Source organism: Sorex fumeus, unplaced genomic scaffold (genome assembly GCF_029834395.1).
Source record: "Sorex fumeus unplaced genomic scaffold, SorFum_2.1 ptg000128l, whole genome shotgun sequence".
Classification (NCBI taxonomy): domain Eukaryota; kingdom Metazoa; phylum Chordata; class Mammalia; order Eulipotyphla; family Soricidae; genus Sorex; species Sorex fumeus.
In genome coordinates this window covers 53,361,471-53,374,820 of record NW_026606185.1, presented here as the reverse complement: position 1 = coordinate 53,374,820, position 13,350 = coordinate 53,361,471, and the positions used below count along the sequence as shown (strand labels likewise).

The following is a 13,350-nucleotide window of genomic DNA, read 5'->3' as shown; positions in this document are numbered from 1 at the left end:
GACTGTTTTCCAGTTGGCAGGTGGCTGATAGATTTTGTTCTTAACTAAGAAGTCTCAAGGGGGAGTTGGTAAAATTTTGTAAAAAACAAGATTCTAAGACATTAAAGTTTTCTAAACAAAATTTTGTAGGACTATACCCTTTATTTTCAAGGTATTTAATTCTTATATGACTTGCTGTTAGGGATACTACAATTACAGTTAGTCAATACCCTCTTTGTGTTTTGAGGTACTACATTTTCCCTCTGAAATAAACACACACACACACACACACACACACACACACACACACACACATGCACGCCCACAACACGATTTATGTCTTTCATTAAACCTGGAACATCGCTAACATTATCTCTTTAAGTATTACCTCTAATGTTCTCTCCTTATAACATTTTTTTAATATGGGATACTTCATGAAGTCATGCATCATCCTTAGGCAGGGCCATGCTAATCATCTCTATCATTCCATTTTTAGTGTATGTGCTGCTGAAGTGAGCTCTTGCCATAATACTCTTAATAGGACCCAGGCCTCCTTTCTCTACTGCTAATCTTTCTTTCATATTGTTCTTTTGCCTTATCTTCCTGTGAGATATAATATTCCTATGATAAATAGATAAATAAATTTTTCAGCTGTAACTCTCAGTTTAGTCAATGGAAAATCTCATCTACAGTAGAAAAGTCTGTGGGTGAATTTAAAAGATTAATTTCAAGGATTTATTGTTTCATTTATGAACCTGATCTGGTTCTTTTCAATCTGGTTTTAGTTTGTTTTTAGCATAATACCCTGTCCTTCTATTATGATTTTGATATCCTGTTTTATGCCTAATATTTAAAAAAATTAATAGTTTTTCTGACTAATTCCTAAAGGGCTATGTCCTTACATAGCTTATGATTCCGGCTTATGAACTAATTCAGTGAAGATTTATCTGTGGGAATATTACGAAGCCTAGATTTGAGGGATTAAAACATCAAAGAGGGTTTACATTTTATTGCCAGCTTCCTCAAACAGCTTTCTAACAAGTGTCTTTTTAATGCTAATATCTACATTAATAAATACATTTAAGAGTTCCGAGATCACACAGAATGTATGTTTGAACCTCAGATATGAACGGTGGTATTCCTATGCTCAAAAACTCTAAGGAACATTTCTTTTTATCAAGAGCTACAAAAAGGGCAAAATTACTTGACATCTCTCTTTGTTAGAATTTTTTTTACCTTAGTCTCTTACCATTTTTAAACGAAAGGCAACCAGAACAATGTTCCTTAATCAAAAGGATAATTCCAGGGTTTAGGCAACATATCTATATGAAGAGCATCTTACTTACTAAGAAAGTAGGGAAATTCTTAAGGAATGATGAAAATAAGAAAGATATGTAAAGAAAAATGTTTCTTTTATTTTTATTTTTATTTTGAGTTTTGGTTCACAGTCTGGCCTTACTCTTGGCTGTGGACCCAAGAATAACTTCTGACAGCCCATACAAAAACCAGTTTTAAGGGCCTCATTTGATGAACATGAGGCAATTTGAGCTTCAAAATAATATTAATGGGTTATAATTCATAAAGGCATGGAGAGATAGCACAGTGGGTTGGGCGTTTGCCTTGCATATGGCCAACCTGGGTTTGATTTCTCTGTCCCTCTTGAAGAGTCTGGCAAGCTACCTAGAGTATCCCACCCACACGGCAGTCCCTGCAAGCTCCCCCATGGCATATTCGATATGCAAAAAAAAGTAACAACATATCTCACAATGGAGATGTTACTGATGCCTGCTTGAGCAAATCAATGAACAACAGGAGGACAGTGCTACAGTGCAGTGCTATAATTCATAAAGCTTTGTTATAAATAAAAGGAGGGAGAGTTTCTTCTAATAGAATTCCAATAAATACAGGAAATGCTTGATTTTAAAAAATCATTAATGAATACTAAAATAAGTGTTGATTTTTTTTTAATTTTTATTAGTGAAATACCTTGTAGACTTATAAATTTCTGTGCCTGGGTTTTAATTATACAATGATCAAGTACCCAGCCCTCCACCAGTGCCCATTCTCCATCACCACGGATCCCAGTATCTCTCCCACGCCCATCCTGCCATCCGACACTGCCTCTGTGGCAGGGCATTGCCTTTTGTTCTCTCTCTCCTTTTGGGTGCTGTAGTTGGCAAAAGAGGCATTGAATGGCAATCATGTTTGGTCTATAGTCTACTTTCAGCATGCATCTCCCATCCTGGGGTATCATTGTAAGGATCGCATTGAATTTGTACAGTGCTTTGGGAAGTATTGCCATTTTGACAATGTTAATTCTCCCGATCCATGAGCAGGGGATATCTTTCCATTTTCTCATGTCCTCTTTTATTTCCTGAAGTAGCGTTTTGTAATTTTCTTTGTACAGGTTCTTTACTTCCTTAGTTAAGCTGATTCCCAGGTACTTGATTTTCCGGGGCACAATTGTGAATGGGATTTTTTTTTCATATCACTTTCTTCTCTCTCACTATTTGAGTATAGGAAAGTCATGGACTTCTGCGCATTGATTTTATAGCCTGCAACTTTACTATACAATTCTATTGTTTCTAGGAGTTTCTTGGTAGAGGTTTTAGGATGCTCTAAGTATAGTATCATAGCATCTGTGAATAGTGAGAGTTTGAATTCTTCCTTTCCTACCTGAATGACCTTAATATCTTTTTCTTGCCTAAACGCTATTGCAAGTACTTCCAGTACTATATTAAACAGCAGTGGAGTGAGTGGGCATCCTTGTTTTGTCCTTGATCTTAGAGGGAAGGCTCTCAGTTTTTCCCCATTGAGGATGATGCTTGCTGTAGACTTGTGGTAGATGGCCTCAACTATATTGAGGAAAGTCCCTTCTATCCCGCTTTTGGTGAGGGTGCTCATCATAAACTGGTGCTGGATCTTGTCAAATGCTTTCTCTGCATCTATTGATATTATCATATGGTTTTAACTTTTCTTTTGTTGATATGATGGATTATGTTGATTGATTTCCAGATGTTAAACCATCTGTTCATCCCCAGTATGAATCCCACTTGGTCATGGTGTATGATCTTTTTGATGAGTTGTTGAATTCCATTTGTTAGTATTTTGTTGAGAATCTTCGCATCCAGGTTCATCAGGGATATCAGCCTGTAGTGTTTTCTTTTCTTGTGTTGTCTTTGCTTCCTTTTGGTATGAGAGGGATATGGGCTTCATAGAATCTGCTTGGGAGGGTTTCTGTTTCTTCAATTTTCTGGAAAAGCTTAGGAATGACTGACAATAGGTCATCTTTAAATGTTTGGAAAAATTTGTTGTGAATCCATCTGGACCTGGGCTTTTGTTTTTGGAAAGACTTTTGATTACAGTTTCAATTTCCTTGATGTTAATATGTCTATTCAGGTACTCTAGATCTCAGTCTTGGGATATTATAGGAATCCAGGAATTTATCCATTTCTTCCAGGTTCTCTTGTTTCGTGGCATACAGACTTTCAAAGTAGTCTCTGATGATCTTTTGAATTTCTTTGGTTTCTGTTGTTATACCCCCCTTATCATTTGTAATTCGTTTTATTAGGGTTCTCTCTCTCTCTCTTTCTTTGTGAGTCTTGCTAGTCGTTTATCTATCTTGTTTATCTTCCCAAAGAACCAGCTCTTGGTTTCAATGATCTTTTGAATTGTTTTTTTGGTTTCCATGTCATTGATTTCTGCTCTAAGTTTTATGATCTCTTTCCTTCTGCCTGATTTGGGCTCCTTTTGTTGGTCCTTTTCTAAGATCTTGAGCTGTGAAGTCAAGTTGTTTATGTGGGCCCTTTCATCCTTCCTCAGAAATACTTGCAGAGGTATAAATTTTCCCCTTAACACGGCTTTAGCTGCAACCCATAGGTTCTGGTAGCATGTGTTTTTATTCTCATTTGTTTCCCCAGATATCTTTTGATTTCATCCTTGACTTCCTTCCTAACCCACTCTTTCAGCTTTAAGTTGTTTAATTTCCAGGTGTTTGGTTTGGTTCTCCGTGTCTGTGTGTGATTCACTTCTATTCTCAGTGCATCATGGTCTGAAAAGATTGTTGATACTACTTATATCTTCCTGATTCTATTGAGGTATGATTTGTTGCCTAGCACATGGTCTATTTTGGAAAAATAGAGTTTTTTAACTCTAAAAACTGAGTTTTTTAGCCCGATTTTGGAAGTATTCTGTGTGCACTGGAAAAGAATGTGTATTCTTTCTTTTTGGGGTGTAAAGCCCTGTATAGGTCTATAAGCCCTCTATCTTCTATTTCTTCCTTCAAAGCCAATGTTTCCTTGCTGATTTTTGTTCTTGTTGATCCATCCAGAGGTGATAAGGCGATGTTGAAGTCTCAGGCTACTATTGTGTTGGTAGGAATGTCCTCCTTAAAATATGTTAATGGTTGTTTTTAAATATTTAGCTGTCCCCTCATTTGGTCCATATACATTTAAGAGTGTGATTTCTTCCTGTTGTATGTTTCCCTTGATGAACAGAAAATGGCCTACGCTGTCCCTTCTAATCTTTTTCAACCTAATTTTTATGTTGTCGATACTAGTATGGCCACCCCAGCTTTTGTGAGGGAGCTGTTTGCTTGCAGGATTGTTTTCCATCCTTTCACTTTGAGTCTGTATTTGCTCTGACTGTTGAGATTAGTTTCTTGTAGGAAGAAGAATGTTGGATTCTGTCTCTGAATCCATTTTGCCACTCTGTGTCTCTTAATTGGTGAATTTAGACTGTTGGCATTGAGAGAGATTATTGTTATGGGGTTTTGTGTCATCTTTCTGTAAGGGTCTGTTTTGCTGGTAGGGTTTGTCTTGTCTTACAATAGCCCCTTTAGCCCTTCTTTTAGGTTTGGTTTTGAGTCTATGAAGTTCCTGAGCTGCTGTTTATCTAGAAAATAGTGTACCATTCTTTCGAATTTGAGTGAGAGTTTAGCCAGATAGAGTATTCTTGGTGAAGAGTTCATTTCAGTGAGTTTTTTTTACTATACCCCACCATTGCCTTCGGGCTTGGAGGGTTTCCTCTGATAGTCTGCTGTGAATCTAAAGGGTGCTCCTTTGTATTTGATTTTTTTTATTGACCTTGCTCTTGCAGTATTGTATCTCTATATTGGCATCCATGATTCTAACTATGATATGTCTTGGAGTGTTTTTGTTAGGTTCTCTTTTAGCTGGCACCCTTCGGGCTCCTTGAATCTGAAAGGCTGCATTATCCAGCTCTGGGAGTTTGTCAGCAATGATTTGTTTATCCAAGGCTTTTTCAATGGGATTGATTCCCTGAGCTTCTGGTATTCCAATGATTCTAATGTTGTTCCTCTTGGAATCATCTCCTAGGACTCTGATTCGCTCCAGAGTTATTTTGAAGTCTCTTGCCATTGTTTGTTGTTGCCTGTTGGCTTGGTGCAGCTGATCTTCCAGTTCATCGATTCTGTTTTCAGCTGTGGTCATTCTACTGTTGAGGGCACAAACTGAGTTTTTTATTTCATCTACAAAATCTTTTATTCGTGACATTTCTGTGTGTACCTTTCCAATTTCTGCTATCATTTCTTCCTGTAATTTCTTGATTGTTTCTGTCATGTTGCTGGATATCTGTCTGGCTGTTTCATTGAGTTCATTGAACATCTTCATTATTCCATATCTGAATTCTTTCTCAGAGAGGTAGGGGAGTAACACCTATTGAGGCTTCTGGACTCTTTTCATTGTCCTCCCCATGTGGTGGGGGTTTGTATTGTTTCTTCATGTTGGTGTGGAGGTATGGGGACTGAGATGTTACACTAGATTTCTTGGTATGACTAAACTACCTGCGGCTGTGTGAGTGTTTGGCCATGTCCATTTCTGCTGATGCCATGCCCACTTCTGAAGAGGCCATGCCCCCACAGGTACCTGGTGTGTGTGGGGGCAGGTACCATCTAGGAGGGGAAGAAGCCCGACACAGCGTTGGGGATGAACAGGAAGAGGCTCAGGGCTTGTGGGCGACCCAGAGTCCTAGAGGACTCCTGGGGTGCTTGCGCGAAGAATGCCAATTCCTGGGTTCGAGTACTGGCGGCTTAACTGAACTGGGAGGGGAAGAAGTCCAGCACAGCATTGGGGATGAACAAAAATAAGTGTTGATTTAAAACTTTGTCTCAGAATATGTTTCCCCAAATTATTTCTTAGTAGTTTTGGAGACAGACTTTGTGTTTCTGGAGAGCAAAGTAGTGACTGCATAACATAACCAATAATAAGACAAGCCAACATCAAATGTCTCTGGAGCAGAAATATTTATATTATCAATTCTATTGTATTCCAGCCCAAATTGCATAGCTAAATCCAATCCAACCATGAGGAAACAGATGAATCTAAATTTAGGTATATAACTATAAAAAAAACTCACATGTCCCTGTCAAAAATACAGCTGTCAGGAAAACAACAACAACAACAACAAAGTATGTTCATATAATTCTTTAAGATTAAAGAAAACAAAAAGACTTGGCAACTAACTGTGTAATTCTGGATTAAATTCTGAACAAGGAACACTGATTATATCAATGTTCATTGTTCAATATGTATCTGGATCAAAGTAATGTAATTAAGAGACTTTTCTTATTTTCTGTAACATATTTGGAGACAAGAGGACACATTATCTTCAGTTTATTTCAAATGGTTTAGAAAAATGTAAACATACACTATAAATAAACATGGAATGACAAAGCAAATTGGAAATAAGGGAAACATGGTTAAGTTTGTATATATAGACTATCCAGGCTGTCATATTCTGTTCTTACAACTTTCAGCTTAACATAGCTAGAAAGAAATGATTGAACGAATTAAAAGACTGACTTTTTTACTGCACTTATCTCAGTAATATAAATTGAAGTATATTTCAATATATTAAAAATAAACTGAATAATGAAGTCCTTCTAACTCCCTGAGTGCCTCCTGCACACTGACACTCAACTAAATGCCCAACTGAGGAATGTAGCTCAACATTCACAAAGCTTCATAACTTATTTGAGGTCAAGTGTCTAAATAGAAGTCCTAATATTTTCCACTATACCCCAATATTGTTTGCCTAAGCTGAACACAAAATTCACATTGGACATCACTATCCTAAAATCATACAACAATAATTATAGGGAATGCTAACTGCTTACCCATGCTGGGCACTGTGCCAAGTGCTTTACATACAATTCTTTAAATGATAATTCTAGGAGTTAGGAGACAGTGTTACTCCCATGGGAAAACCAAGACACAGAAACATCAGGGAACTTACTCCACATAAGATAGAAACAAAGTGCTAGAAACAGATTAAACTCAGATAGTCCTGAGTCAGAAGTACAAACCATCATAACAAAATTAAACCAAACAGAGCCAGGTTCAAAATACAACTTGCACATGCTCTGTATGTGGGAAGCTGGGGGCTTGGTCTCCAGCACTGTATGGTCACTAAGCACCAGCAGGAGCAGCCTCCAAGCACCAAGCTGGGGATTGTAACCCCTAAGCAAGGCTAGGGATAGTTCTGAAACCAAAATAAAAAGGAAATCAAACCAACAAATGCTAATCATCTTTTCCCAACTGCAACAGTCAAAGCTGGCCGCAAGGACCACACCATTGACTGTGACAAAGTAGACATCTACTCATACAGATGATTTTCTTGCAAAAAATGACTTGAAATTTCGCTGCCATCATTAGGGAGGTGAATGTAGAATCTAGACCAGAAAAAAATGTACACACCCTCAAAAATGTGTACTAAAGAAAGACAAGAAGCGTCAATATGCTAGAAGGTAATAATTGCAACACAAATTAAAAAAAAACCTTAAGACTTAGAAATATGTCAAAAAGCAGTAGCAGTATAGAAAGGTTTGCAGAACTATCAAAATAACGATTGTGGTTTATCAACTTAGGCTGGGAAGAGGCATGAGGTAAACACATGCGGAAGACCACATTTCCAGGTTTCTGGTTGGCACAGAGTAAACAGCCGGGGCTGGCAATAGCTTCTTAGAGTCTACTCTAGGGGCAGGGCACACTCCTCCTCGGGAAGAGAGACTTCAGGCAGAGAAGCTTTTGCTTAGGACAAGACCCAGAAACTGAAGAACTAGGGGAAGTTGAGAACTATCACAATAAGACAGATCTCGGAGCTTTGAGTCCATGAAATGACAATGTCATCAGCAGAGCCTGCTCGGCAGCAAAGCAAGATCAAGTGAGTTTCTTGCTCCTGTATTTCAGTCACCTGCAGACAGGACGTGGGTGACTGGCTTACCATCCAAGGGATTTGAAGAGCAGTCCACAATTGAACTTGAATCTCAGGTATGGCTTTATTGACGGCTCAAACTCTAAGATCTTGCTGCCATCTACATTTTTCCTTTCTACCTCCTTTTCAAGGCTAGAACATGCTCTAAGTGCAACCTTCTTGCTACACATTACAATACACATTTCACATAAATCCTATACAATAGACTAAAAGCTTTGTGAGTTAAAACAATAAATGAGTGAATTTCTACCTAACTGGAAAACTCTACTGCACTGACATTTAAAACAACAGCCGGGTTGAGAATAAATGTTTCAAAAAGATGATCTTACCTGCATTTGATACTCTGAATTAAATTTCTAGTCTCTTTACCAGGATTCCTGACCCCAGATTAGTTATCTCAGTTGATCTTTGACTTTGAATATTAGTTGGCCATTCAGCACTTATTTGAAGGACTGGGCTCTGCTCCTATGACTTGCTTCCAACCCTCCCTTGTTGTCCCTGGTGCTCCTGCACCAGGCAAATAATCACCTACTGATTTACTCTGATGCAGCCAAGCCCCTGCCTGATAGGGTATGTTCTTCCTCAGCAAGGGAAACTCCACCTCTGATTTGGGGAAATAGCTCAGGTCCTGCCCTTTGTCTCTCAGTTCTTCATCTTCATCATTTCCTGGTAATCACGTCAACCGAGCTGGTGGATAGTCAACAGATGTGATCAAGGCTGCATTTAAGGACTTGCTCATTGCTATTAAAACAAAATAAAAACCAAGCACCAGAAAACCTAAAATGAACATGAAGTAATTACATTATCACAATCTATATATCCACACATCCATACATAAAGTATAAATTAACTGAAATCTCCAAGTGTAATTGTTTTAAAATTTCATTTCAGTTACTCAGCTAAATAACTGTGTGATGCGATATTGTCAAAAGTTTAGCTGCCATTTCCAACAATTTGAAGGTCAATAATTTTATGTTGCCTGAATTTAAGGGAAGTTTAATTGAATTCAGGGGCTATTGATGGCAATAGAAATATAGAACCTTTGATACATTTACCCCTAGTGCTGCAGATGCTCTGAGGAGTTTCATGAGAGACTCACTTCTTCAGTGTGCATGCCAGAAAAAAATGAACCTTAGGAGACAGGAGTGGGTAGTCACTACTTCCACTACCCAGCCGTCGCCACACTCCAGGACGCTTTCCGGACCCGCGTGGCCGCAAGCGGCCGTGCAACACATCATAAGACACTAAATACCCATCTTCTGGAATTGTCGTACCATATTTGATAGGGTTCAAATATGGTAACACCTACAAGGGTGATTAGAGGTCAGCCAAAAGCCTCTATCCCTCTCAGAAAGACTGGCAAGCTACCGAGAGTATTCCGCCCACACGGAAGAGCCTGGCAAGGTATCCGCTGTGTATTCGATATGCCAAAACCAGTAACTACAACTGGTCTCATTCACCTGACCCTGAAGGCTTCACTGACATGGCAGCACTGAGAAGGATGAGAAAGGAGAGGCCGACAAAATCTCAAGGCCGAGCTAGGCTGCCACAACAAAGAAAGACAAAAATGATCGTCTGTACTTTCAATGCACGTACGCTAGCATCAGATGAATCCATGGAGGACCTGATGGTACAAGCACGAATGATCAAGTACGACATCATTGGTCTGACCGAGACAAGAAGGCACGAATCTCACCATGCCGTTTTCGACACTGGAGAAGAATTGTTCCTCGGAACAGGCGATAAAAGAGGTGTTGGAGGCGTAGGTGTCCTTGTCAACACAAACTTGGCCAAGAGCATTGATTCATTCGAATGCCTAACAACCCGAATCGGACATTTACATTTGAATAGATGTGGCTCACTGCCTGCAGTTTCTATCTTTGTTGTCTTCCCACCAACATCTCATTATGATGAAAGAGAAATCAAGAAGTTCTACATGGAGCTAGAGAAGTTCTATAAAGAAGACCACACCTTCTACAAGATCATTGTGGGTGATTTTAATGCCAAGATAGGACCGAGAAGATCAGCTGAAGAACTTCACATCGAGACCCATGGCCTAGAATGGAACGAACAGGGTGAGAGACTGTCTGAGTTCATCATGTCGACCAAGACCATTCATGGTAACTCACAGTTCCAGAAGGCAGAATCTAAACGATGGACATGGGAGTCTCCCGGTGGACGATTCCACAACGAAATAGACCACATCATATTCAATCGACGGTTATGCCTGACTGATGTTGCTGTTGTCCCAAAATTTCGAACAGGATCGGACTACCGTCTCCTTCGTGCAAAATTCTACTTCGTAGAGCAGGGAGAAAGGGCTGCAAAGTTCAAAAGGAGAACTCCCAGAATGACCACCAACTGGGAACTCTTTGGTACTATTGCGGCAACATGGGAAGATGCCATTGTTGACAACATTGACGAGGAATACGATCGACTGGTTCAGCACCTCCATGAATGTGCCAAGAGAGCGCCAAGAGAGAGATAGCCACAAAAAATCGCCTATCTTCGAAAACTCTTGAGCTAATTCGCCAGTGTGGTTTGGCGCATGCCTCAGGCAACTGCAAGCTAACGTCAGAGCTCGCAAAGCAGTGCAGAGATGCGATCAGGAAGACCTCAAAGAGAGAAGAGCAGAAGTACTGGTAGATGCGGCAGAAGCCGGGAAAAGTATTCGTAACGCCCGCCTGTCCTTCGCCAACTATAAGACCAAGATGACTGCCCTCCAACGTCCTGATGGATCCATCACATCCCCCAGAACGGCAATGGAGAAGATTATCCATGATTTCTACTCAAATCTCTTCGATAGCCATGTCTACTTGCCGACATACCACATTCCACAGGATAGATATGTCGTTCCCAACGTTCTCCCTTCCGAAATCTGACATGCCATTTCGTCGGTAAAGAAACAAACAGCATCCGGCCCAGACAAGGTCAGACCTGAACACCTGAAGAACCTGCCGTCAGTACTCATCAATACACTGGCTCGGCTCTTCACTCGCTACCTGTATGAATGCAAGGTTCCATCCCAATGGAAAACCAGCAGGACCGTACTACTGTTCAAGAAGGGAGACATCCATGACATTGGCAACTATCACCCGATCTGCCTATTGTCTGTCATCTACAAGTTGTTCACTCGAGTCATTCTAAATAGGATTGGCAGAAAACTAGATGAAGGACAACCATGTGAGCAAGCAGGGTTCCACAAAGGATTCAGCACCATCGACGATATCCACACGATAACCAAGCTCATTGAGGTTTCTCGGGAGTTCAAGATGCCGCTCTGTTTAACGTTCATTGATTTAAAGAAGGCCTTTGATTCTGTTGAGATGGAAGCGGTCATTGAATCCCTAGCCAATCAGGGCATTCAAGCCCAATACATCAGGATCCTCCATGAGCTGTATTGCGGATTCACTACCAGGATCTCACCATTCTACAAAGAAGTGATCGTTGATGTCAAGAGAGGGGTGCGGCAGGGTGATAGCATTTCACCGAAACTCTTCAGTGCCACCCTCGAGAACATCATGCGACGACTGGAATGGGAAGGAATGGGAGTGAAGATAGATGGTCGGCAACTACACCACCTCCGCTTTGCTGATGACATTGTTTTAATAACACCAAACATCAGCCAAGCGGCACAAATGCTGGCCGACTTTGACCGTGAGTGTGGAAAGGTAGGACTATAGCTGAATCTTACGAAGACAATGTTTATGAGAAACAGCCTTGTTCCTGACGCCCCATTCGCTCTCAATGGAACGACCATCTCCGAATGCAACAGCTATGTGTACCTAGGTCGAGAGGTCAACATGACAAATGACCTGGCACCCGAGCTGCGCAGGAGGAAAAGAGCGGCTTGGAACGCATTCAAGAACGTCGAAGAAATAGCTAAGAGGACGAAGAACCTCCGGCTCTGGGCACATCTCTTTGATTCCACTGTTCTTCCTGCATTAACATATGCCTCAGAGACCTGGGCCCTATGCAAACAAGATGAGAACGCTATTGAGGTCTCCCAAAGAAGAATAGAAAGAGCTATGCTTGGAATATCACGTTTCACTCAAATGAGGGAAAGAATCCAGAATTCCAACATCCGTCGACGATCAAGAATCAGGGACGCTGTCTCATTTGCCACGGTGTCAAAAACCAGATGGGCTGGTCACGTAATGAGATTTAAAGACGACCGTTAGACTAGAGCTGTTACTGATTGGATTCCACGGGATGTCAAAAGACCGCGTGGCCGCCCACCTACCAGATGGTCAGACTTCTTCGTCAAGATCATGAACGATCGGTTTGAGGCCCTTCATGTTCCCGGAGTGAACAGATGCCATTGGGCTACACTAGCACACGACAGGGACAAATGGAGATGTTACTGGCGCCTGCTCGAGCAAATCGACGACTAACGGGAAGTTAAGCGATTAAGTGAAGTGATAGGAGACAGATTGTACAACACTGCAGAGAGAATGTGCTAGCAGGAAGCAGAATTATCCAAGGTAAATCTGCAACGTGCAGGTCTACAAGTGAGATCTGTCACTGCACACTCATCCTGATGATTCTCAATCACCTTAAAAGAAAAGCAGAAGCCCATGGAATTGAGGTCATCCAATGCTATCAAGACCTATAGAAGCAATAGCAGAGCACACATCAAATGAAAAAAAAAAAATCACAGAACAGCAATGTCCGTATGCTCAGTGCAAATTTCTCCACTTTATGTTTAAGATGTCAGTACTGTGCTTTTGCCTTTGTTTGGCAAAAAATCAAATTAATTTCTGCTCAACTCTCAGCTTAATATCATAGAGGAATCCAGCACAATTATCCCAATTCACTAAAGGAGGATTTTCAATCTATAAGTGTTGTGCCAGCTAGTATTGCTGTAGCCCCAAGATATATCTATCACTGGCACTTGGTCTTACCATCTGTCCACTACTGTTGTTCCATCAAAAGAAGAATCTCATTTGGTGCTGCCAAAGCTACCCTGCACAGTTGGAGTTGAGAAACCTTGTGGACAGCTTGATTTGTCTTCATGCAGAGCCCCTTGCTCAAGTTCTTACAGGAACTATTCTATTGATTTTCAGGCACCCATGCTGGTGGTCAGTATTACCTCCACAGCACAAATCCCAGAGGTCCAAGAGTTTGTCTTCCTTCCAT

The 13,350-nt window shown here is 40.6% G+C and overlaps 1 non-coding gene across 1 annotated transcript; it reads right to left on the bottom strand.

The window, feature by feature from the left end:
- Positions 1-395: 395 nt before the first annotated feature.
- LOC130045567 (U6 spliceosomal RNA) lies at positions 396-499 on the bottom strand. Its single transcript, XR_008795557.1, has one exon. It is a non-coding gene; the product is annotated as a U6 spliceosomal RNA (small nuclear RNA).
- Positions 500-13,350: the final 12,851 nt, after the last annotated feature.